Source organism: Thamnophis elegans, chromosome Z, assembly GCF_009769535.1.
Source record: "Thamnophis elegans isolate rThaEle1 chromosome Z, rThaEle1.pri, whole genome shotgun sequence".
Taxonomy (NCBI): Eukaryota; Metazoa; Chordata; class Lepidosauria; order Squamata; family Colubridae; genus Thamnophis; species Thamnophis elegans.
The window spans coordinates 106,466,922-106,491,391 of record NC_045558.1 but is presented as its reverse complement, the minus strand read 5'-3'; the positions used below and the strand labels follow the sequence as shown (position 1 = coordinate 106,491,391).

Here is a 24,470-nt window from a genome sequence, read left to right as displayed (position 1 = left end):
TCTTCAATGTTAGCATAACTTTTATCCTACGGTGAGTTGACTGTGGTAAGTTGGCCCAAGCGAAGGGCCATGGTAAGTTGTCGTAGACCTTTCTGGGATTTTTTGCAACGATATAGGAGTTTCTTACTGCTGCATCAAGCCACACAGTCTTCAGCCTTTTCTTCTCGGCTCAGCTGCACCAAGCAAACTTCCATTGATCTTAAGAGTGAAGCCAGCCATGGGGAGATGGATGTCCATCCCAATTTCCATGTGCTGTTTATCTCAGGAGGAGACCAGATTTCCCTGATAGTCAAGCATGTTCAGATATTTGATGCCTACAGGCTAGTGACTTTTACTACATAGATAAAGTTGTTGGTTGTTCCTGCCCCTGTGTACTCAGTGTTGGCTGTTCCATCCTCTTGGTCTCCTTCCCTTTCCAGAATAGGACATCTTGCCACAGTGAGCTCAGCATAGTTAGCTCACTGCTGCCAGCTTGCCATTGCCAAGTTGTCTCTGCCAACTCACCACTGCCACTGCAGTCATAACATGGCCAATTCATTACGGGGATAACTTGCTGCAGGCAGTCAGATAAAGACTACATGGGCAACTGAGCAGGTGGACAGAGCAGAGTGGTGGTAGCAGCTGGGAGCACCCCATTTTTCACAACCCCACAGCTGCCATTGCTGCCATACTGACCTATAGGCCAAAAGGGTGGGGACAGCAGCAGGTTGTGTGTGAAAACCTGACACTCCTGACTGTCACCACCTCCCTTTTACCCACTCACCCATCCTATTGCTGCTGCCACCACTGTTCCTGGCCTCTTTGGCCAGAGCTTGGCAGCAACAGTGAGTACATGTGAAAATGGAAAGTCTCCAGCTACCACTATCACTTTGCACTCTACACCTGCTTTCTCGCCTGCCTGCCTGGCTCTGCCTCTGGCTACCCATGTCAAGTTATCCTCATAGTGAGTTGGACTTGCATATGTAGTTGTCCTGCGGTAACTTGATAGCGGTAAATTGACAGAGGCAACTTGGTAGTGATGAACTGGCCACAGCAGTTGTCCTAGAACTGTGATGGTGAACCTATGGCACGTGTGCCCTAAGTGGCACATGGAGCCATGTTGCCTGGCATGCTCAGTCACTCTTCCTTTTTTCGGGTTTCTGGCACACATTGCACATGACAATCAGCTGGCCTTTATGTGTGCGGCAGTGCTAGAAACTGGAAGAGCTGGTCTTCCGTTTTCTGGTGTGAGCATGTGCACCGCCAGCCAACTGATCGTCACACATGCATGCAAGCCAGTAACCAGAAGACTATTTGGCTGGCACACATGTGCGTGCTGGAAATCAGAAGTTCATTTTCTGGCATGTGCATGCCCTTCGGGCAGCTTCTCTTCTGGTTGTAGCCTAGATGAGCTCCCTTTTCAACACTCAGTGTTGAAAAGGTTTGCCATCACTGTCCTAGATCTTCTTTTTCTACTGCTACAATTTAGGGAGAAGATAGCATCCAAATATTTCTTGTGCCCAGAGCAATAATATGGCAATTACAACTTTGGATTTGAAGCCAATGCATCCCAAAGTCTTTTTTTCTGATTTGAATTTTTGAAAGAACAATGCACCATCCATCCATTGCGGCAGATTGACCACTGTCCTTGGTACTGGCTCCTGATTACAGTCATCTATGAGAACTCCTAAAGAGTTACCAAGATTCCATTGGCTCACTTGTATTCAGTCTGCAAAATTATAGGGTTTTAATAAGATTGAGAAAGAGGTTCTGAGTTTCTCAAACTGCTGCCATAACAACCTATTAGATCCACAGCTAGCCTTCTCTGTACCTCCGTTAATTGGTATTGCAACTATGGCCCCTAGGTGATGATAATGTCATCTTGCTCTTTAAGATTTATTCTCATTTCCCCCCCTTATCTATATCTCTATACTACTAAAAAATCTTGTGGGATTTTTTTTGCAACCTTGAATTAGACAAAACGTACCCGTAGGGTAACAGTTTTTGAATCTACATATACCAATGAGTTAGTTTATAGAATGTGCCCAAATCTGGCCCTCATGACTCCTACAGATTGGCATTTAGGAAATTTATGGCCATTCAGCACTGCTGCGCTGTCACCCATCATGGTCAGCCACAATCACATATTTATCATTTCCAGTGGTTCTGACAGTTTCCCACAATGCAATGGGGAAACCAACAGGAAAGTCAAAAGTTGCCCTGGTAACTCTCTTCTGCTCATTCAATATTTATAGCCCCCGTTTTTGCTGCATTGACCATTTTAGACCCCTTTGTACTATTACAGCATGTGCTATACCCATACATCCTCCCCAACCTATGTAACATCTCTTGCACACTCCTATACATCCATCATAACCTATTCTGCAATGCCCTCCTGCATGGACTTCTCATGCACTGAGGAGGAATGCAAGGGTATGGCACAGATCAGGATGGCTGTTGAGTGAGAGAGAGATGTTATATGGACCAGGGGAGGAGGCAGGGACGGATGGATGGACACATGAGATACAACATGAATTGGCAAGGATTTGCACTACTGCAGGAATAGCCAAATATCTGAGAGGTGCCATGTTATTCAGAGGGGGCATACAGTGGTAAATGGGAAGGACAAGTAGCCTTCTGACCGCAGAGGAGTTATGGTTAAGTTGCACAGGTGGGAGAGACTTGCCCAAAGAACTTGCAACACTCCCTGCTGTCTTCTCCATTGCCTTGTGGGAAACTGTAAAGAAATTATGGTTGCACAGGGCAGCTACCTGCAGTGTAGTGGTATAAGTAACATGAAGCAGCTAAAAATTTGCCAAAATTCAATTGTCTGAAATTCATTGTGGGGACATTGTGGAAGATTACTTGTATTACAAGGAGGGTAGTAACATCCTTCACTTTGGATCAATGCCTTATCATGCAAATGGAGCTGCTGCATGTGTCTGCTTGCCCGCCACATACATGGAACCATCTCCCCTCTCCCCCTCCCCCACAGGTCCACGAAGCCAAATGGTTGGGAAAACTGCTTTAAAGAACAATATTGAATAGAAATCTGGAATGTAAGGTGTGAATCAAGGTAAGCTGGATGAGATGGCATATCAACATCTGGGGAATCAGCAAACTAAAGTGACATGAAAGGATGAATTTAATTCACATGACTATTATATCTACTACTGTGGGCAAGAATCAGTGATGGTTTCTGGATCCCGTTGCAGCCGGTATGCTGCGCCAGGGCTGGGCGGCAACCTTGGGCACGCAGTCAGCGCACGCATGCACATGCCACCATCCTGATGCTCCAGCTGTTTGGCGGAGGTCGTCCACGCGCCGTATGCTGTGCACGCATGTGTAATTGGCGTGTTTTCCTCAAAATGCGGGAAGGAATGCGGGCGGATGGGCCCTACGAGCCACCATTCTGGTACGGTGGCCGCTGCTCCCAGCTGCCACAGGTATGCCGGTACCGGGTGGTACCGCCCGGAATCCACCACTGGCAAGAATCCCTTAGAATATCGGACTGGTGTTCATAGTCAATAAAAGAGTGGAAAAGCTGTACTAGTGGACAGTCTCAAAAAAGATAGAATGATGATTTGAATCCAAGACAAACTATTCACAATAAACCAAGTCTACACCCCAACCACTGATGCAAAGATGCTGAAGTGACTAGTTCTATGAAGACTTACAACCCTTCTAGAACTGTCATCAAAAAAAGATATCCTTTTCATCATAGGGAATTGGAATGCGGAAGATGGAATTCAAAAGGTAACTGAAATAACAGGCAAGTTTGGCCTTAAAGTATAAAATGAAACAGGGCAAAGGCTAATAAAGAGTTTTGTCAAGCGAGCACACAGGTCATAGCAAACACTCTTTTCCAACAATTTAAGAGGTGATTCTCAGAGGGACATCACCATATAACCAATACCAAAATCAGATTGATTTGTACTTTGCAGTCAAATGGAGTCTATACAGTCTATACAAGGCATGGTAAAGGACAAAATGATAGAGACCAACAGAAGGAGAAGAGATTAAAAGAAGTGGCAGAGTATCCAGAAGAACTATACAAGAAAGATCTTAATGTCCCTGATATCCACAATGGTGTGATTGCTGATCATGAACCAGATCTGGAGTGTCAAGTCAAATAGGCCTTACAAAGCATTATCAACAAGACCAGGACAGTTGACAGTATTCCAGATGAGCTATTTAAAATCTTAAAAGATTATGCTGTTAAAATTCTGCACTCAATATGGTAGCAATTTTTAAAACTCAACAATGGCCACAGAACTGGAAAAGGTCAAGTTTACATTCCAATCCAAAGAAGGGCAATACCAAGAATGTTCAAACTATCATACAATTGTACTCATTTCATGCTTATTCCATACTAGTAAGGTGATGCTCACAATCCTATCAGCTAGGCTTCAGCAGTATATGAATGAAAACTACCAGAAATGCAAGCTGGGTTTCAAAGAGCCAGAGGGAACTAGTGAACAAATTGTCAATATTGCTGGATTATAGGGAAAAAAGCAAAGTTAAAAAAAACTATTTCTGTTTCATTGATTATGCCTTTGATTGTGTGGATCACAACAAACTGTGGCAAGTTCTTAAATATATGGGAATACTAGATCATGTTACCTGAGAAACCTATATGAAGGCCAAGACGCAACAGTTAGAACTGGACATTGAACAATTGACTGTTTCAAAATGGAGAAAGAAATAAAATGCAAGGGTTATATTGTTATTCTGCTTATTTGATTTATATGTAGAGAACATCATGCAAATACTGGGCTGGATGAATCACAAGCCAGAATTAAGAGTGTCTGGAGAAATACCAGCAATCTCAGATATGCAGATGATACCACTCTAAAATGGCAGAAAATGAAAAGGAACTAAAGATCCTCTTAATGAGAGGAAAGTGCAAAAATTGTTTGAACTCAACATTAAAAAGAATGAAATCATGCACTCCAAGATAACTGTAGATGGTGACTGAAGCCAGGAATTAAAAAAAAATGCTTGCTCCTGGGGGAAAAGCTATGGCAAACCTATGCAGCATATTAAAAAATAGAGACATCACCTTGCTGATGAATTCCTCTATAATCAAAGCTATAGTTTCCTATGAGTAGTGTATGTGTGAGAGTTGGACTATAAGAAGGCTGAGTGCTAAAGAATTTATGCTTTCAAATTGTGGTTTTGAAGAAGTCTCATGAGAGTTACTTGGATTGCAAGGGGATAAAATCAGTCAATCCTTAAGGAAATCAACCTTAAGTGTCCTTTGGAAGAATGGATACTGAAACTGAAGCTCAAATACTTTGGCTCCAAATGAGAAAAGAGGACATTGGAAAGAAGACCTTGATGTTGGGAAAGTAGGGGTTAAAAGCTAAAGAAGGCACGGCAGAGGACGAAGTACTTACATTATAATGTCATTGACACAGTGAACATGAATTTGGGGAGAACGTAGAACTGGGAGAAAGTAGAGGGCGTGCCTGGTGTGCTGTGGTTCATGGGATCATGTGACTGAACAACAAAGCAAACATCCTTTAATTTTTCTTTAATATTAAGAAGATTCTAGAAATTTGGGATTCATTTGACCTAAGATACTTCCCAATTTTCTTGTTTTTCCCCACTCCTGCTGACAGAAATTTTAGTACATTAGGGAGGAGCCCAAGATTACTTAAATTGACAGCTGTTTATACAGTTATCAGGCATTTGGTCTAAATTCCAAAGTGTCAAAGTGCATTATGAACAACAGGTGTACCATGTAGCTAAGGTCACATCATGTAAATAAGGTCAACAGCTTTGGTATCAGGTATAAACTATCAACCTTGACACATAGTCTGGTGAAAGATAGGGATAAAGAGACTCAATTGTCCTCAAGTTTGAAGTTTTCATACGCTTGCTGTCAGGTGCAGTGGGTTAATTACCTGGCTTGGGTTTTTTCTGCTGTTGTTTCACTGGGACTCAAGATAGCTGAACAGAACACATTTTGCTTGGTATGTTATGCTCTTTTTTCTGTTTAAGCTCTGTCTGCTTAAAGTGAATAATAAACTTAAAATGTTTTTTACTAACTGAGGTGTTTAGTGTCTCTGGCTCCTAAAAAAGAATCAATTGCTTGGCAATACATTGGGTTCAGATTTTGGATGCATTCTATTAGTAAGTTCAGTTGAGATACATTAATTTAAAATGTTGCCCTATAATGTACCATTTTATAATGTACCAAAGATGAAGGCAAACGAGGGCCAGGAAGAAGAACATCATGGTTTCAAAATCTAAGGAACTGGTTTGGACAAAACTCAGCAACATTTTTTTTCATATGGCTATTGACAAAAATAGGATTGCCAACATGATCACCATGTCCGATGATGGATATGGCACAAGAAGAAGAAGAATGTACCATTTTGCCAGCTGATGCTTACAAATAGAGAAACAGTATATAGATGGATAAAGCAAGAATTGCAGCTTTTGTTAGTTTTAATCATTTCTATTTCTCTTGGGATGAGGAAAAATGATCCAGATAATGAAGTCAGAGTGCTCATCCAAAGGTCTTGGAACCCAATGCTTCTGTGATCAGGACCATGGTGGAGCCAAACTCAGTTGTAGGAAAAGCGAACAGAGAACTGTTCTAACCAAGCAGGCCAGGCTTTTTTTTAAAAACATATTTTTATTTCCATTTTCATAACATACAATCACATGCATACTATACATAGCCAGTATTATATAGTAATAAATGATGATTACATCAGTTCCTCTTGTCCTCAATGCCCCAAAAAGATTAACACCCATTATTAGCTCTTCTACTCTCCATACACCTCTTTCTTCTACCTCTCACTTACTTCCTATCTTCGCTCCATCTTCCTTTTCTACTTTACTTTCCCTTCCTTTCTCCTTCTCCTCTCTCTACATTCCACTCCTCCTTATCCTCATCCTCCTCATCTTCCCCCCTTACCCTCTCTCCTATCCCTCTCTTCCCACCTTTCTTCTCCCTTCTGCTTCCCACTCTTCCTCTCATTGGTGTATTTCTGCTTCCATACTACTCTACTTCCCCTTCCTTTCTCCTTCTCTCTCCCCTTACCACTCCTCCTTATACACCTCATCTTTCCCCTTCACCCTCTCTCCTATCCGTCTCTTCCTATCTTTCTTCTCTACTTCCCAATCTTCCTCTAATTCACTTGGTGTGTTTCAGCATCTGAGCAAAATCCCTTTTGTGTTGATGGTATTTATAATTCCATTTCAATATACATAAAAAAGAAAAAATAGCAGTATACATGTACAATCATCCAACATCCCTCCTCCAACTTAGTAAACTCCACTCCCTCCTACCCTCCTCCCAACCCCCCCAACCTTCCCCCACCCTGACCCCAGAAACCAATACAAGGTATAAATCTTTAACAAAAACAGTTTAAGATATACTTAAGAGAAAACGTAGAAAATTACTAACATCTTTGAATTGATCTTAGCTCCTCCTTGCTAGGCTAACTATAAACAATTTGTATCATTTCTGATCTTAGTCATAAACTATCTGAAATTTCCTAGACCCATATTTATTTTGAATATAGTGAATCCATTTTTCCCAGTCTCGTTTATATCTCTCATTTGAATTATCCTTGAGATATGCAACTATTTTAGCCATCTCTGCTAAGTTTGTGATATTCAATATCCATCCCTAGACAGTAAACAAATCTTCCTTCTTCCAGTATTGCACCACCAACAATCTGGCTGCAGTTATCAAATGCAAAGTCAAGTTAATCTCTACTGCTGTACAGTCAGTGATTACACATAACAGAGAATAGGTGGGGTTTTTTTGAGAGAGAGAAAGAGCATTTTACATAATCCATCATATTTTTGTCCAGAATACCTTAACCTTTTTATAAATCTACCATGTAATTAATATTAATGTTTTTTTCCCAACCCGTAGCAAGGCATTCCCCAGAGCATGACCTTTAAAGTTCTCATCCACCTCTTTATTATACAGCAAACAAGCAGCCATACACCAAATCAAACCCTTCAATACTGAGCACTCCATTTCCTGCTAAATTAATCCAATCGCTTAACATTCCATATTAGAGATTAAGTTACCATCATTAGCCCCCTGAAACTTTTTAATAGCCATCTGAACCTCTTGAAATTTAACCTTTGGCCTAGCTCCTCCCACTGTTTTTGATGTAACACCTGTATGCTCCTGAACGGTGGCTTGTGTACGTTGCTTTCTTAATTCCTGTTCCATTCGTCTGGTAACCACGTGGTCTTGTCTTTGTTCTTTAGCTTCTTGTACCTCTGAAAGAACAAGTTGACCCCCCCCCCTTGTTAAAACTTGAGTGGCTTGCTTTCTATCATATCCTTCTTGTTCTCTTTGTCTAGATCTAGAGGAAGAGGGTTGTACACCCTTCAGTACATTGGTGTAGAAATCTTGAGCTTTCCATACTGTATTGAGGCGATGTCTTTTCCAAGATAGCTAAATGCGATGCCGGTTGGTGCGTCCCATCTAAACTGTATCTGGCAATTTTTGAGCTCTTCCACTAGAAAGGCATAGTCTTTCCTAGATCTCAGCATTTTAGGTGGTATCTCCTTCAAGACAGTCACCTTCCGACCCCGGATTTGAAGCTTATTTTTTGTAGGATTCCTGTAATATCGTATTTCTCACATCTCTAGTGGCGAAGTAGACCACTATATCTCTTGGTAATTGTTTTGTTTTGCCAGTGAGGAATTAATGTGATAAACCTTTTCGATTTGCCAGTCAAGATTCCCTCCTGACCTTTCCGCCATCAGGTCGAAGGCTTCAGAGAGAGTCTGTTTCACGTTCTCTTGTGTATTTTCAGGGAGGCCCCTTATCCTTAAAGCCAATTCCATTTGCCTATACTGTAGCATTATGATTTCATTGTCTGCATCGCTAACCTTTTGCTGGACCGCCTCCATTTTCGGTTGCCAAGTTCGTATTAGCGTCACTAAGTTCTTCTAACTTTTCTTCAAGGGCCTGTCCATAACCAACTATTGAATTCAGAGCTGTCACCAAGTCCCCTCTAATCATTTGGTACATGTCATAAGTTTTTCAGACATCTGTTTGTTAGAACCAGCTATCTCTTCCTTAAGTTTTGTTTCTATCATAACAGCATGATTTTTTAACGCATCGATTAATTCCTTCTGCAGAATTTCCCTTGTCAGGGGGTCCCCTGCAGATGTAGAAGGGAGTGATGATTGTATTTTAGCAGAAGGCGCTGGTGAATTTCCGGCACTTTTCGATGCGGGGGAGGAGGGGGGATTTTTGCTTAGAAGCCACCTCAAACTTAATCTTCTTTAGTCAGTTAAAAAGTCCAGGCAGTCCAATTATACAGCAATTGCTATTTGTTTTGATAATAAATCTCTTCTTGATAGTAAAACACTTTTAGGCTTCACAAAAGCTCTACCCAAGGCACGACCCCTCCTACACAGCTCGACGCCATTTTTATAGAACTTTCAGCAAGCAATCAGCAGAAGGAATTCTTTACAATGGAGCTAAGGATTTATACATACAATTAAGAAGTTCACAAGTATTGGTTCAGCTCGGCTTGAAGTCCATAATAAATCATTGTGCTGAGGATGAGCGAAAACCTTCGTTCTGCAACAAAAGGCAGAATAAATCCTGGCACGGAGCTGCCATGCTACAGCTGGTGCTTTCCCCACTTTCCTCCCCAGCGTTTATGCTGAAAGAGCTAGTTGGAAAACTTCCGATGCATAGCTGCTCATCTCTCTCTTCTAAGATTAAATAAACTGCTAAACAGCTTGATAGATTGCTGTTTAGACAGATTAACGACGCCAAGATTCCAGAGCTGTTAGAGATAACAACCCTCTATGTGGCCCCGCCCACCGGAAGTCTCAAGCAGGCCAGGCTTGAGAAGCACAGGCTATGTGCAAAAATGTGGAACTGCTCCACTGCCAAGAAGATCAAAAGGGTGGCAAGGGGACCTCTGTAGTTTGTACACACCTATGCTCAAAAGACGGCCTCAGAAGAGAGAAAGAAAAGTAGTTGGACAGAATTGCAAACTGTGAGCCAAACCCACACATCACCAGCTAACTACCTTGCAGACTGGAGCAGAAAAACCCCTAATTATTCTCCGTTCTAGGGGGAATGAGAGAGGAATTTAAAAAGGCTTGGTTTAAGAAACTTATTGCACATCTTTAAACATCTTCAACTCTTACCAACATAAGTTAAGGACCATTTAACATGCTCTGCAAAAATCAGTATGGCCCTCAAGCAATAAGAAGTTGAATCTCTCTGCTCTGAGGATATTCTTAATATTCATTCGCCCAATTTTTCTCATCTTTTCCCTTTCCTTCTTTCCATAGAGCAATGATAATAGTGATAATTATTGATAATAACCCTGTAGCAGGGAAGAAAAGAGAATTAAGGCAGGGTCACTTAATCCATGTGGACTTTTGAAGGTGACAGGAAGATTTTACTCGAGGCATAGCAACACCAAGTGATTGGTCACGTCATTTTTGACCTGTAGACCTAAAATAGTAAATGTCAGGCAATTGTGCAGCAGATGTCCAAATGAAGTCAGAGATGCTGACACAAACTTGCAGTTTTATAAATAAATATATATTACATCTATAATTACAACAACAAGATAGACAAACAGAAGCATCATGAGGTAAATCACAGAGCAATAAAACACACCAAAGGAAAATGTGGCAAAGCACCCCACAGCAACCAATCAGTGCAGATTGCCAGCACTCTCCAACCAAAGAATAACTGCGTTCTGGCTTATTGTACAACCTACTCTTCCAGCTACTAAATTTAAATATCTTAATACCCCTCCAATTTATAGCTGGACAACATTTAAATCAAGTTGTTTACACACACAAGAGCCTTATGTTTTTGTATACCAATGGCTTTGTTAGGAAGTCAGTCAAATTATCTCTGACGGACAATAATATTACATTTTCTTTAAACTGCTTTTCTGACATTAGAATATTTTATTCCAACGTGTTTGCTTCTGTCACCTGTTGCCATTTGTACACATGTTGTGTTATCTTCAAATACCGGTATAGCTCCTTTCACTTCAATATCCAGATCCTTTAATAATAATTAATAATCATCACAATTATGACAAATCACGGCTTGAACTATCTTGCTTTGCATGTAATGAGTCTATCTCATATATTAGTTTCACCTTTTAAGTTGCATTACTGGAATAAATGAACTTTTGCACGATATTCTAATTTTTGAATTTCACCTGTATATACCATGTTATCTCTAAATACAACTGTGACAATGTTATGAATTTTGTTTCAGCTGTGGAAATGGCAACTGAAGTATGTTTTCTCTCTTTTTAAGCAGATTTTTTATTATTTTTCCCTTCTACAACACCTTACAGTCATTATATCAACATCGTTATGTCATCATACCTGTACATGTTTATAATATTTCGCTTCTATATTTACACACCTTTATACACAGTTCTATATATATTTATATATATTGTTTTTCAGCTTAATTAATTTTATTCTTGTTTTGCAGACATTTGTACCAATTGTTCCAAATTTCATAATATTCCGACTCTTCTTTATCTTTTAATTTCAGTGTTAATTTGTCCATCTCTGCACAATCCAAAGGTTTTTTTTTTATCACTAATTCATCCGAGGGAGTATTATATTATTTCCAGCATTGGGCAAATACTATTATAGCTGTGGTTAGCAAATGTATTTAATTGTCTTTGTATATTTCCCCTTGATTATTCCCAGCAGAAAGATTTCGGGTTTGTATTATGTCTGTTCTCCTGTAATTTCTTGCACCCATTTCCAATTTTTGTCCACTATTTTTGTGTTTCCGGGCAGGTCCACCATATGTGATAATAAGTCCCTTGTACTTTTTTACGCTTCCAGCAGGTCGGTTTCATGTTGGGGTACATTTTAGCCAATCTTGTTGGTGGTAAGTGCCAACCATAAAACATTTTGTACATATTTTCTTTAAGTGCTACTGATCGTGTTAGTTTATAATTTGTGTTCCAAATTCTTTCCCAATCCACTAAATCTATGTTGTAATCAAACTTTTTGGCCCATGCTATCATGCAACCTTTACCTTTTTCTTCTTCTAATGTTACTTCTAATAAATATTTGTAAATTTTCGTTATGAATTTATTTCCAGGCCAATTAAAATTTTATCTATTTGTTGTAATTCTGTGTATATTCCATATTCTTTTACATCTTTTGTCTATCTCGATTGTAGCTGGAGATATGGCCACCAATCTATATTTATATTTTGCTCCTTTAATTCTTGATTTGTTTTCAAATTCCCTTGGCTGTCTAAAATTTCACTATATCTAACCATTTTCGATAGAAAACCACTGGAAACCACTGATCTAGTGTATTGGGATGTGTCATGGCTTCCATAGTGGAAAGCCATGTCGGTATTTTCATGTAATGTTTCTCTCTAATTTTATTCCAGACCTGTATCAGTGCATCTTTAATATAGTGTCTGTGAAAGTATTTTTGTTTCTTTTTACCCTCTTCCCATAGGAAAAAATGTCATCCCGTTTGCAAATCATGGCCCTCTAATGTTAGTATTCTTTTATTTTTTAAATTTATCCAATCCCTGATCCCTGAAGTCTGTTTTCTAAATATCTAATCAATTAGTGTGTTTACAAACATTACAAGAAATCAGGTGTTTTTTTAACCGCGAAGCCCGCCGGCGCTCAGAGGGTTACTTTGTGGGACGCGCCAGGAGATGCAAGAAGCTATCAAGAGCGCTGGCAGTCTTAGCAGTCTACAAAAGCCCAGGGACTGGCTGAGGCCTTCCTTACCGCCAGTCTCCTGGCTCACTTAAATTGCAAAGCTCGCCAGTGCTCAGAGGGCCACTTTGCAGGGGGCACCGGGGGAAGCAAGAAGCAACCAACAGTGCCGGTGGGTTTCATGGTCTACACGAGTCCTGGGACAGGTTGAGGCCTTCCTTGCTGCCATTCCCTAGGCTTGCATAGACCACGAAGCCCGCTGGTGCTAGGAGGGTGACTTCATGGGGCACACTTGGGGCACCACGAAGCTATCAAGAGTGGTGGCAGGCTTCGTGGTCTAACGAGCCTGGGGAGAGGTAGCAAGGAAAGCCTCAGCCAGTCCCCAGGCTCGCATAGACTATGAAGCCTGCTGGCGCTTGGCTGAGGCCTTTCTTGCCATGCCCCGCCAGTCCCCAGCCTCGCCTGGCTGGCTAAGCCGCTTTGGCTCCATGCTAGGCAGGCCTAGCTGACTGGTTTGTCCCTATTTGCCTCCAGTCCAGCTTACCTTCAGCCGGAGTGTCTGGCCTGGTTGCCTGCTGCCTACATCTACTCCAGCATCTATCACATTGGAGAGCAGCTAATTCTGCCTGCTGGTAAGTGGCTGGGATTTTTTTCTTTATGCTTTTAATGTTTTTTTCAAAGGATATTTTATTGTTAACTTTTTTCAGGAGATTTGGTTGTTTTGTAGAAATGTTTTGTTTTTTTTAATATTGTTTTCAGGAAATGTTTTAATAGAAATTTTATTGTTTTGAGAAAATGTTTTTTAATTGTTTTTAGGATTTAAAAAAATTGTTTTCAGGAAATGTTTTTTTAAAAGAAATTGTATTGTTTTTAGGATTTTTTTTTTAATTTACTCTTTTTGGGAAATGTTTTTTTTTTAATTTATTATTTTGAGGAAATGTTTTTTTTAATTTATTATTTTGAGGAAATGTTTTTAAAAGAAATTTTATTGATTTTAGGAAATGTTTTATTTGTGATGCATATCTTGCTTTTAAGTGTGCAGGTTGGTGCATGGTTTGCAAGATTTTGTGTGTTTTAGTAGTGAGTGTGAATCACTACAGAAATAAACACACAAAATCTCTCAAAGCTGCCTTGCACAAATCTACACATATAGAAGCAGCCATTTTGGGCACATAAATTTTATGTGCCTCAAAATGGCTGCTTTTATATGTGCAAGTTGATTCAAGGCAGCTTTGTGAGATTTTTGTGTTTGTGTGTGATAACTGGTTTTTGAGGTAATTATGAGGTTGGTTTATTTTGTTTGTTTTATTGGACTTATATGCCACCCTTCTCCCAAAGGACTCAGGATGGCGTACAACATAAAAACACATATAACAAAAGGTAAAAAAGATTAAATAGGAAATCCAATAACCTTCAATTGACAATTTAAATCAGATTTAGGATTAAATTAAAATTAACAATTAAAATTAATAATTTAATTTATTCTCTTCAGGCCAGGCCGGCTTGCTGAAAAAGCCAACTTTTTAGGGCGCACTAGAAGGACTTGAGGTTGGGGATTATGTGAAGCTCCGGGGACAGCTCATTCCAAAGGGAAGGTGCTCCCTCAGAGAAAGCTCTCCCCCTGGGGGTTGCCAGCTGACATTGCCTGGCTGACAGCACCCTGAGGAGGCCAACTCTCTGGGATCGTACTGGACAGTGGGAGGCTACCGTTGGCAGTAGGCGGTCTCGCAAGTACCCTTGAGCCTAAGCCATGGAGCACTTTAAAGATCATAATTAACACCTTGAATCAAACCCGTAAAACAACCGGCAACCAGTGCAGGCCGCCTAAAAGGGGCGTAACTTGGGAGCACCTAGGTACCCCCATGGCAACCCGCGTGGCCGCATTCTGGACCACCTGGAATCTCCGGGTGCTTTTCAAGGGCAGTCCCATGTAGAGACCATGACAGTAGTCCAGGCGAGAAAGGACAAGGGCATTAGTGACTGTGCACAGGGCATCCCGATCCAGGAAGGGGCGCAACTGGCATACCAGGAGGACCTAGTAGAAGGCCCCCCTGGTCACAGCCATAAGATGTTCTTCCAAACTAAGCCGTGTATCCAGGAGGACGCCCAGATTGCGGGCCCTCTCTGAGGGGACTAAAATTTCTCCCCCTATCATCAAAGATGGTACATGATGCACAAATTGGGCTGACGGGAACCACAGACACTCAGTCTTGGAGGAATTAAGCTTAAGCCTGTTCGTCCCCACCCAGATCCGCACAGCCTCGAGGCACTGGAACATCACATCAAGGACATCGTTGGGGTGGTTTGGGATAGAGACGAAAAGTTGGGTATCATCAGCGTATTGATGATACCATCCCCCAAACCACGAATGATCTTGCCCAGCAGTTTCATATATATGTTGAACAGGAGGGGTGAGAGAACCGCCCCCTGGGGCACCCCACAAGTGAGGCACCTCTGCCCTCCAGTCAACACGAACTGCAAAACGGTGCCCCCCACTCCCAATTCCCTGTGTCGTCGCAATAGGATATCATGGTCGATGGTATCAAAAGCTGCCGAGAGGTCTAATAAGACCAGGACAGAGGAGCAACCCCTGTCCCGGGCCTGCCAGAGATCATCAACCAACACGACCAATGTGAGCTCTGTAGAGTATCACATGAACCCTGTCTGACAAACCAATTCCGAGATCTTTTTAGATCAGAACTCCCTTGGAGGGGGGTGACGAAGAAGGGGCAACATCACATCAGACCCAGGGAGAGGCAACAGGTTCCTCGCAGGTTGGAGATTTGCCCTCTGAATCAGAGTAGGGGCAGCAGCATGACAACATGGCTGCACAAGAAGTTAGCTTCCAGCCAAAGCAACTGAACAGTAGTGTGAGGACAAGATGAAAGACCGGTAAGAAAATTTATCTAACCCACAGTCATAAATCAAAATTTGGAAAAGGCAAAGACTCTTGAGAGCACAAATAATATTGATGGACGGATCGGGATTTTTGCAAAAGAAAGGGGAAAAAAAAGGAAAATTAAGGGTTGAAACATTACCACCACCACCCCAAGAAAGCACAGAAGTGACAAACCCACTCAAATACTAACTTTAAATTCGGTTTTGGACTTGAAAAGATTGTTTTTAAAGGAGTCTAGGAGTGTGAAGATTTGCTTCATCAGAGTGTCTTTTAACTAACATATTTTAAGCAACTCCAATTAACGAGACGTGGAATGCAACAAGGGAGAAAGATCAAGAAAAAAATACTATCTCCTCACTGACAACTGATAACCTAATCATGCCTGTATGGGAACTTTTAATTAACCAACTGTCATAAATCAAAACTTAGGAGGAGGGCAGGAGGGAAGAGAAACATACCTGAGTTTGGCTGTAGGCACGTTTGTTCCAATTAATGTATTTTGAGCAATTATAACTAACGAGAGGTGGAAAATAGCAAGGAAAAAAATAATAACAAAATCAAGAACTGGGAAATACGAAGTCTTTAGCAATTTTGGAACTGGACATTAAGGAAGAACAAAAGACAAAGATGGCTCCCGTCGCTCTTCTTCACAACAGCCAAAGTAGATGAATTTAAGGTGGACCAGAACTCTGAAATAAGAACTGTATAACTAACTGTAACTTTGGGACTGGACCAGTGGTGGGTTCTGGATCTCGTTGCAACCGGTATGCTGCAACGAGGCCCAGCATCCCCCATGTGCATGCGTGCATACTTACTGCTGACAACGCTCCAGCTGCTCGCCGTATGATCCGTGCGCGAAAGCCCAATCGGCTCAAATACAGGTGAGGGCAGGTGGGCTCTCCGGAGCACTGTACTGGAACGGTACCTGGTGCTCCCAGCAGGCACCGATATGCCCTTACTGGGACGTACTGGTCGTATCCCACCACTGGATCATTAAAATCAAGTCTAAATAGAATTCTGAATTTGGAGAAGCAGGTATTTAAAGAAGAAGGGAAAGAAGAAGTGGGGAGAGATAATGAAGGGGTAGAAATGGTGGGAAATAAAAAGCAGACAAACATCTCCATTGGGCTTGGCAGTGGTATAGGGAAAAATGTAAAGGGGAGATGTATCCCAACAAAAGGGAATAAAAACCAGACAAAAGATGTTTAGGAGGTTGACAGTGGCATAAGGAAAATTGAAGTAGGAGGTTATGCCCCAACAAAGGGAAATATAAAAGATCTTTCTGATGGTGGCCAGGGGAAAATTGAAGAGGGTAGACATTTCAAAACAAACAAAAGGTAGAAGGCAGGAATAGAGAAGTGGGACAAAAGACTTACTAGGAAAAAAATCAGACAACTAGAAATTGTTATATGGGAAAATATAAAGCTAAGATAATGGGTTTATTCCTAAATATGACAATAAAATGGAGTTGCTAACTGATTGAATATGATAATGGAAAGATAATTAAATAAAGGTTGAAGCATGTGGAATATGGACAAATATGAAACTTATATGGGGAGATTGTAAAGCAGAAGATTGTGATTCACTTTTATACATAATAATTAAACTGAGTTACTAATTGATTGAATATGACAATAGAAGGACAATTAAGCAATTAAGGTTAAAATATATGAAAGATGCACATATATAGAACTTTTAAGATGATGAACAAAGTGAGATGTATACTGCTTGTTATGCTATATAGTAGATTAAGGGAATTGTAATGAACATTGAACAGTAAGAATTGCCATTTATAGACAACTAAGGGGTAATCTAATCCAAGATATGGAAAAATGGAGAGGGAACTAAACATGCCTACAATGGGAAACTATTGAGATTTAAAGACAGAATCACAAAGTGGGGGCATGTAAGGATGTCTAATTATATAAATATAATGATGAGAATAGCTGGGAATTGTAACCAGGTCTACATCTCGGCCAAAATTAGGCTGGGGGGGGGGCGGCGTTAAAAGCACAATGACTATATATGTATACTTTTTTTCTCTCTCTTTAAAAAAAGGAGGAGGATATATGTTAAAATTAAATATGTATATTGAAAAGGAATTAAAAATACCATCAACATAAAATGGAGCTCGCTCAGAAGCTGAAATACACCAAGAAAATGAGACGAAGAATGTGAAGTAGAGAGAGGTAAGGGAAGAAGAGAGGGATAGGGTAGAGGGCAAGGGGAGAAGAGGAGGAGAGAAAGGAGGAGTGGAAAGAGGAGAGGGGAAGGAGAGAGGAAGGGGAAATAGAGAAGAAAAGGGTGACAAAAGAGGTAAGAAAGGAGGTAGGGAGGAGGAGGAGAGAGGGAGAAGAAAGTGAAGGATATGGTACAAATATGGTATATGGAGAGCAGAAGAGCCAATAATTGTTTTTGGGAGTTGATGGAAAGATGAATTGATGTAAAGATTTAATAATACAATACGATGTTGGTTATGTAATAGTATACATGTGGTTGTATGTTATGAAAATGAAAAAATAAAAAAACTGTGTATATATGTAATAGTATACATGTGGTTGTATGTTATGAAAATGAAAAAATAAAAAAACTGTGTGTGTGTGTGTGTGTGTATGTGTATGTATGTATGTATGTATGTATGTATGTATGTATGTATGTGTATATATATATATATATATATATATATATATATATATATATATATATATATATATATATATATATATATATATATATATACTTAAAGTCACAACCCCTGGTATGCCCAAGTATGGGAGGAAGGTCACACTTCCACTCTCTGTCATTAGGCTCGTCACAAGAGACCATCCAGACAGAAACCCAATATTTTTTACTGTTGCCTTTTTGTTACATTTGTTATATTTATGCTGATAAATAAATAAAGGGAGACTAGTATTATAGATCTATTTCAAGCTATTTAGCTCTCAAACTTGGGTATGGCTAGCTGATGAGAGCTAAATAGCTTGAAATAGATCTATAATACTAGTCTCCCTTTATTTATTTATCAGCATAAATATAACAAATATATATATATATATATATATATATATATATATATATATATATATATATATATATATATATATATATATATATATATATATATATATATATGACATCAACCAACTGAACCACTTCAAAATATTCCTTGACAAGATGCACACCACTTTCCATAAATCCTGCAAGAGCCAGATGGAACTTTTCCAAATCTCTGAACAACTGGGCATTGAAATCGTGAAGATTGGCAGAGTTTTGGGACCAAGCCTGTAGTTTAAGGTCAACCATAGCTGTGTGGCATGCTTATCCAGCACTACATCAGTTTTTTCTGGGCAACGAAAAATATCCAGGCACAGCTGCCTATTTTGAAATTTTTAATTTTTTGACTGATATGGCCCTCATGATTGATATTCTAAATGAGATATTTCTTCTGTCAAATGCCCTGCAAGGGAGAAACACAGACATCATTAAGGCAGAAAAATTGGTATTGCGATCAATTAAAGCATTTGAAATGCTTAGACATGGAAAGGGCCCATATGAAAAAAAAGGTTGATGGAATAATAGCTTCAGAAGCCCCAAAATATAAAATTTGTTCAAAATCAATAATTTGTTGCACTTCATCATGAAAATCTTTTGAAAAGCATCATCACCAATTGGAAGAAAAGGCTGATGGATTATGAATATCTAAAAACAGGTAACCAATTGCCAGATGCAAACAAATTACAATTTCTTACATATTTGGAGCCAGATAACTGGAACATTAAAGATGTAGTTGTTCTATAGGCAGAAGCAGAGGAAGGATTGATTGAATTTGGTGTTGTTTAATTATGAAATTGATCTGAATGACTACAGAGATTTTTTGGAAAACATACTCAAAGATCCAAAGAACTACACAATTCCTGACAGTATCAAAAAAGCTAGAGATATTGCTGTTAGTTCAGCAGAGGCAGAAAGGGGGTTCTCAAAAATGAACCTCATATATTTAGAACCCGCCTGACTATTCCAAACATTAGCAATTTGATGACAATAAGGGTTATTGGCATGCCTGTAAGATGGGACCCACTTCCTTCAGTCAAAAAGTGGCTCAGAGTCCACCATCACATGGCCGATGATCCACAAGTGAAGAGCAAGAAAAATGTAACTGAAGAAGCCAGAAATGAAAGAACGATGTAGCAATATCTTCAACCATAAAACCAATAACACAAGTAAGTATTTGAGTGTATCTCTTTCTTTGGTTTTTCTTATGTAAGGTGTAAGTGTATGCAATTAAAGTCTTCCTTTCTGTGTCTCTTCTTTGTGTAGGTCATTGGAGCAAGGTGGTCAGTTGGTGGTGTTGAAAACGAGCAGGAAAATCATTCTTCCTCTGTAAGTAGCTTTTTTATTATTTTATGTGTTTGTTTCATCCTTATGTAGTGCATGCAATTGCATAGTTCATTTCTGTGTCTCTTCTTTGTGCAAGTCATTCATTGGAGCAAGATCGTCAGTTGGTGATGTTGAAGACAGGCAAGGAGAATCATCTTCCTTCTGTAAGTAACTGTTTTATTGTTGTGTGTGCTTGTTTCATCCTTATGTAGTCCATGCAATTGAAGAGTTCATTTTTGGGTCTCTTCTTTGTGCAGGCCATTCATTAGAGCAAGGTAATCATTGGTGTTGAAGACAAGGCAAGGACAATTATATTCCTTCTGTAAATAGCTCTTTTATTGTTTTGTGTACTTATTTTATTCTTATTTAAATAGTAAATTCACAAAATAATAAATTTACTGTTTTTATACCCCCTTTTTGTAGGTTATTCATTGTGGCAAAGAATTCAGTGACATCGACTTGGTGACTCCCCCCTGGTCAACAAATAAAAGAATATCTAAATGGAGAAGAAACCCCGTCAACAGAAGACATGAAAGAAATGTTATAAAAAAAATAACGAAACTAGAATTGAAACAGGCAATTCAGAAACAGAAAAATAATAAACGCCAGGCCCAGATGGATTCTCAGCAGAATGGTATAAAATAATAGATGAATTGAACGAATTGATAGAACCCTTGATGTTGGAGATGTATAATGAGGCACTGATGAAAGCAAAAATACCGGAATCATGGAGGGAAGCACATATTACATTAATATTTAAAGAAGGTGCAGATAAAAAACAGATTCAAAACTATAGGCCAATCTCATTGTTAAATGCCAACTATAAAATATTCACAACAATAATAGTGGAGAGATTGAAAAAACTATTAAAAAACTATATACATCCAGACCAAAATGGATTTCTCCCAACAAGACAAATCAGGAATAACACTAGAATAATAGCAAATATTTTAGAGTACTATGAGGCACATCCAGAGAAACAAGTGGCACTTGTCTTTCTGGATGCACAGAAGGCATTTGACAATTTAAATTGGGAATTCATAACACAACAAATTAAGAATATGAAATTAGGGGACCAGTTTGAAAGATTAATAGAAACGAAATACTCCACCCAAAGGACAAATATATTATTAAATGGGGAAAATACAGAGACCTTTAAAATAATGAAAGGAGTAAGGCAGGGTTGCCCACTATCACCTCTGCTCTTTATCCTGACGCTTGAAAGTTTCTTAATAAGAATTAGACAAAATTAGGAGATAAGAGGAATTAAAATTTAAAAAGAGGAGTATAAAATTCAGGCCTTAATGCTAGAATTAGAAAAATATGGAGATGTAGCAGGGGTAAAGATTAATAGAGAAAAGACTAAACTGATAACTAAAAATTTGAAAGAAGAACAAAATAAAGAATTAGAAAGAATAATAGGACTGCAAGTGGCAAAATTAAATATCTTGGAATATGGCTAACTGCAAAGTGCTCAACTATAAAAGAAAATAATTATACAAAATTAGTGCAACAAATAAAAAAAGATCTAGAATTATGGGGGAAACTACAACTATCATTATTAGGGAAAATAGCAGTGATAAAAATGAATGTACTACCAAGACTATTATATTTTTTTTTCAAACAATCCCCATAAAATTAGGACATTTTTTTTACTGAATTGAATAACATTATATTAAAATTTATATGGCAAGGAAAGAGAGCCAGGATAAAGTTGAAAGCTCTGCAGGATGACAGAAGCAGAGGTGGTATGGAACTTCCTGACTTTATTACAAAGCAGCAGCACTAACATGGATCAGGGATTGGATAAATTTAAAAAATAAAAGAATACTAACATTAGAGGGCCACGATTTGCAAATGGGATGGCATTTTTTCCTATGGGAAGAGGGTAAAAGAAAACAAAAATACTTTCACAGACACTATATTAGAGATGCACTGATACAGGTCTGGAATAAAATTAGAGAAAAAAACTACATGAAAATACCGACATGGCTTTCCACTATGGAAGCCATGACACATCCCAATACATTAGATCTATCAAAAATGGTTAGATATAGTGAAATTTTAGACATCCAAGGAAATTTGAAAACAAATCAGAAATTAAAGGAGCAAAATATAAATATAGATTGGTGGCCATATCTCCAACTACAATCAAGCTGTAAAAGAATGTGGAATATACACAGAATGACAACAAATAGATAAAATTTTAATTGGCCCAGAAAATAAATTCATAACAAAAATTTAAAAATATTTATTAGAAGTAACATTAGAAGGAGAAAACGTTAAAGGTTGCATGATAGCGTGGGCCAAAAACTTTGGTTACAATATAGATCTAGTGGATTGGGAAAGAATTTGGAACACAAATTATAAACTAAAATGATGAGCAGCACTTAAAGAAAATATGTACAAAATGTTTTATCGTTGGCATTTACCACCAACAAGATTGGCTAAAATGTATCCAAACATGAAGCGGACCTGCTGGAAGTGTAAAAAAATGCAAGGGACTTTTTATCACATATGGTGGAACTGCCCAGAAACACAAAAATATTGGACAAAAATTTGGAAATGGGTACAAGAAATTACAGGAGAACAGATAAAATACAAACCCGAAATCTTTCTGCTGGGAATAATCAAAAGGAAATATAGAAAGAAAATTAAGTATATATTAACACATCTGCTAACCTCAGCTAGAATAGCATTTACCCAATACTGGAAACAAAATAATATCCCCTCAGACGAATTAGTGATACAAAAAAATTGGGATTGTGCAGAGATGGACAAATTAACACTAAAATTAAAAGATAGAGTCGGAATATTATGAAATTTGGAACATTTGGTACAAATGTCTGCAAAACAAGAATAAAATTAATTAAGCCAAAAACAATATATATAAATATATAGAACTGTGTATAAAGATGTGTAAACATAGAAGCGAAATAATATATACATGTACAGGTATGATCACATAATGTTGATATAATGACTGTAAGGTGTAGAAGGGAAAAAAATAATAAAAAAGAATAACCATGAAGACAGGCAAGGAGAATCATCTTCCTTCTGTAAGTAACTGTTTACTGTTGTGTGCTCTTGTTTCATCCTTATGTAGTGGATGTAATTGAAGAGTTTATTTCTGTATCTCTTCTTTGTGCAGGCCATTCATTGAAGCAAGGTGGTCAGTCGGTGATGTTGAAGACAGGCAAGGACAGTCTCATCCTGTAAGTAGCTGTTTTATTTTTTTTGTATGCTGGTTTCATCCTTCTGTAGTGCATGCAATTGAAGAGTTCATTTCTGTGTCTCTTCCTTGTGCAGGCCATTCATTGGAGCAAGGTAATCATCGATGTTGAAGACAGGCAAGGACAATTATCTTCCTTCTGTAAGTAGCTCTTTTATTGTTTTGTGTACTTATTTTATTCTTATTTAAATAGTAAGTTCACAAAATAATAAATTTACTGTTTTTATATCTCCTTTTTGTAGGTTATTCATTGTGGCAAAGAATTCAGTGACATCGACTTGGTGACTCCCCCCTGGTCACATGATTGCCAAGCGACTCCTACCTGGTCATATGATACCAATCACTCCCAGCCAGTCACATGACCGCCAAACCCTACCCACAAAATATGCCATGCCCACAGAACCAGTAGTAAAACATTTTGAAACCCACCCCTCCATGCTACATACTGTTCCTTGCCCTGTAAAAAAGAATGATTACCATTTGCAAGGTTTACATATTCCTGGGCAGCTGGTCCTAAACTAGAAAATAGAACTGGGTTATTTACAATATGCTCACTTGCCCCACTGTCCAACAATCAAATATCTTTAGTGTCTTTGTTGTTTGCCTTCCCCAAAGAAATGTGTCTTCCTTCTTCTGTTGTTGTGTTGTCTCTCTTATGTTTGTATGTTTTAGTTGTCTTACTGAGCAATTTCTCACAATATGTTGAGTGGATCAACATGCAAATCAGTGTTTCACCACAGACTTTTATCATCCGCCTTTTTATCTCTCTTGAATGCAGTTCCTTTCTGACTGAATTGTAAATTACTATCATTTCTCTCGTGTACATTTCTCTCAAATCTTTTCTGTTCTTGTTGCAAAAGCTTCCCAGTTACATAATTCATAGTTAAATCATGCTCATCCATGGACTCAAGTCTTGCTACTAAAATGTCCCAAGTAACATCAAGGGAACTAAGCACAACATATACTTTGTGAGCTTCTGAAAACATCCTCACTCTTCCAATGCAAGAAAGTTTTCCTCATGAACTGGAGGTGATCTGACAGACTTTCTCCAGACTTTAGCCTTGTTCTCTAAATTTTCTGGTGAGACTTACTTTGCTGCTTGCCATCTCTCTATTTTGCATAAGGCAAGTCAGCATTCTCTAGCAGATGTTAAACCATGCACAGGTATTATGCCTGACTATCTTCCAAGCACAAAATTGTGCTACCTAGTGCTTTTTCATTTTGTTGTTTCTCTTTGAAATTTTCTGGAAGATTGCTTACAACTGTCCACAAATCCTTCCTCCACAGAAAC

General features: G+C 38.9%; 1 pseudogene; it reads left to right on the top strand.

Annotated features, from left to right (window-relative positions):
* Positions 1–3,347: 3,347 nt before the first annotated feature.
* On the top strand, positions 3,348–23,166 carry LOC116521261 (annotated as a pseudogene).
* Positions 23,167–24,470: the final 1,304 nt, after the last annotated feature.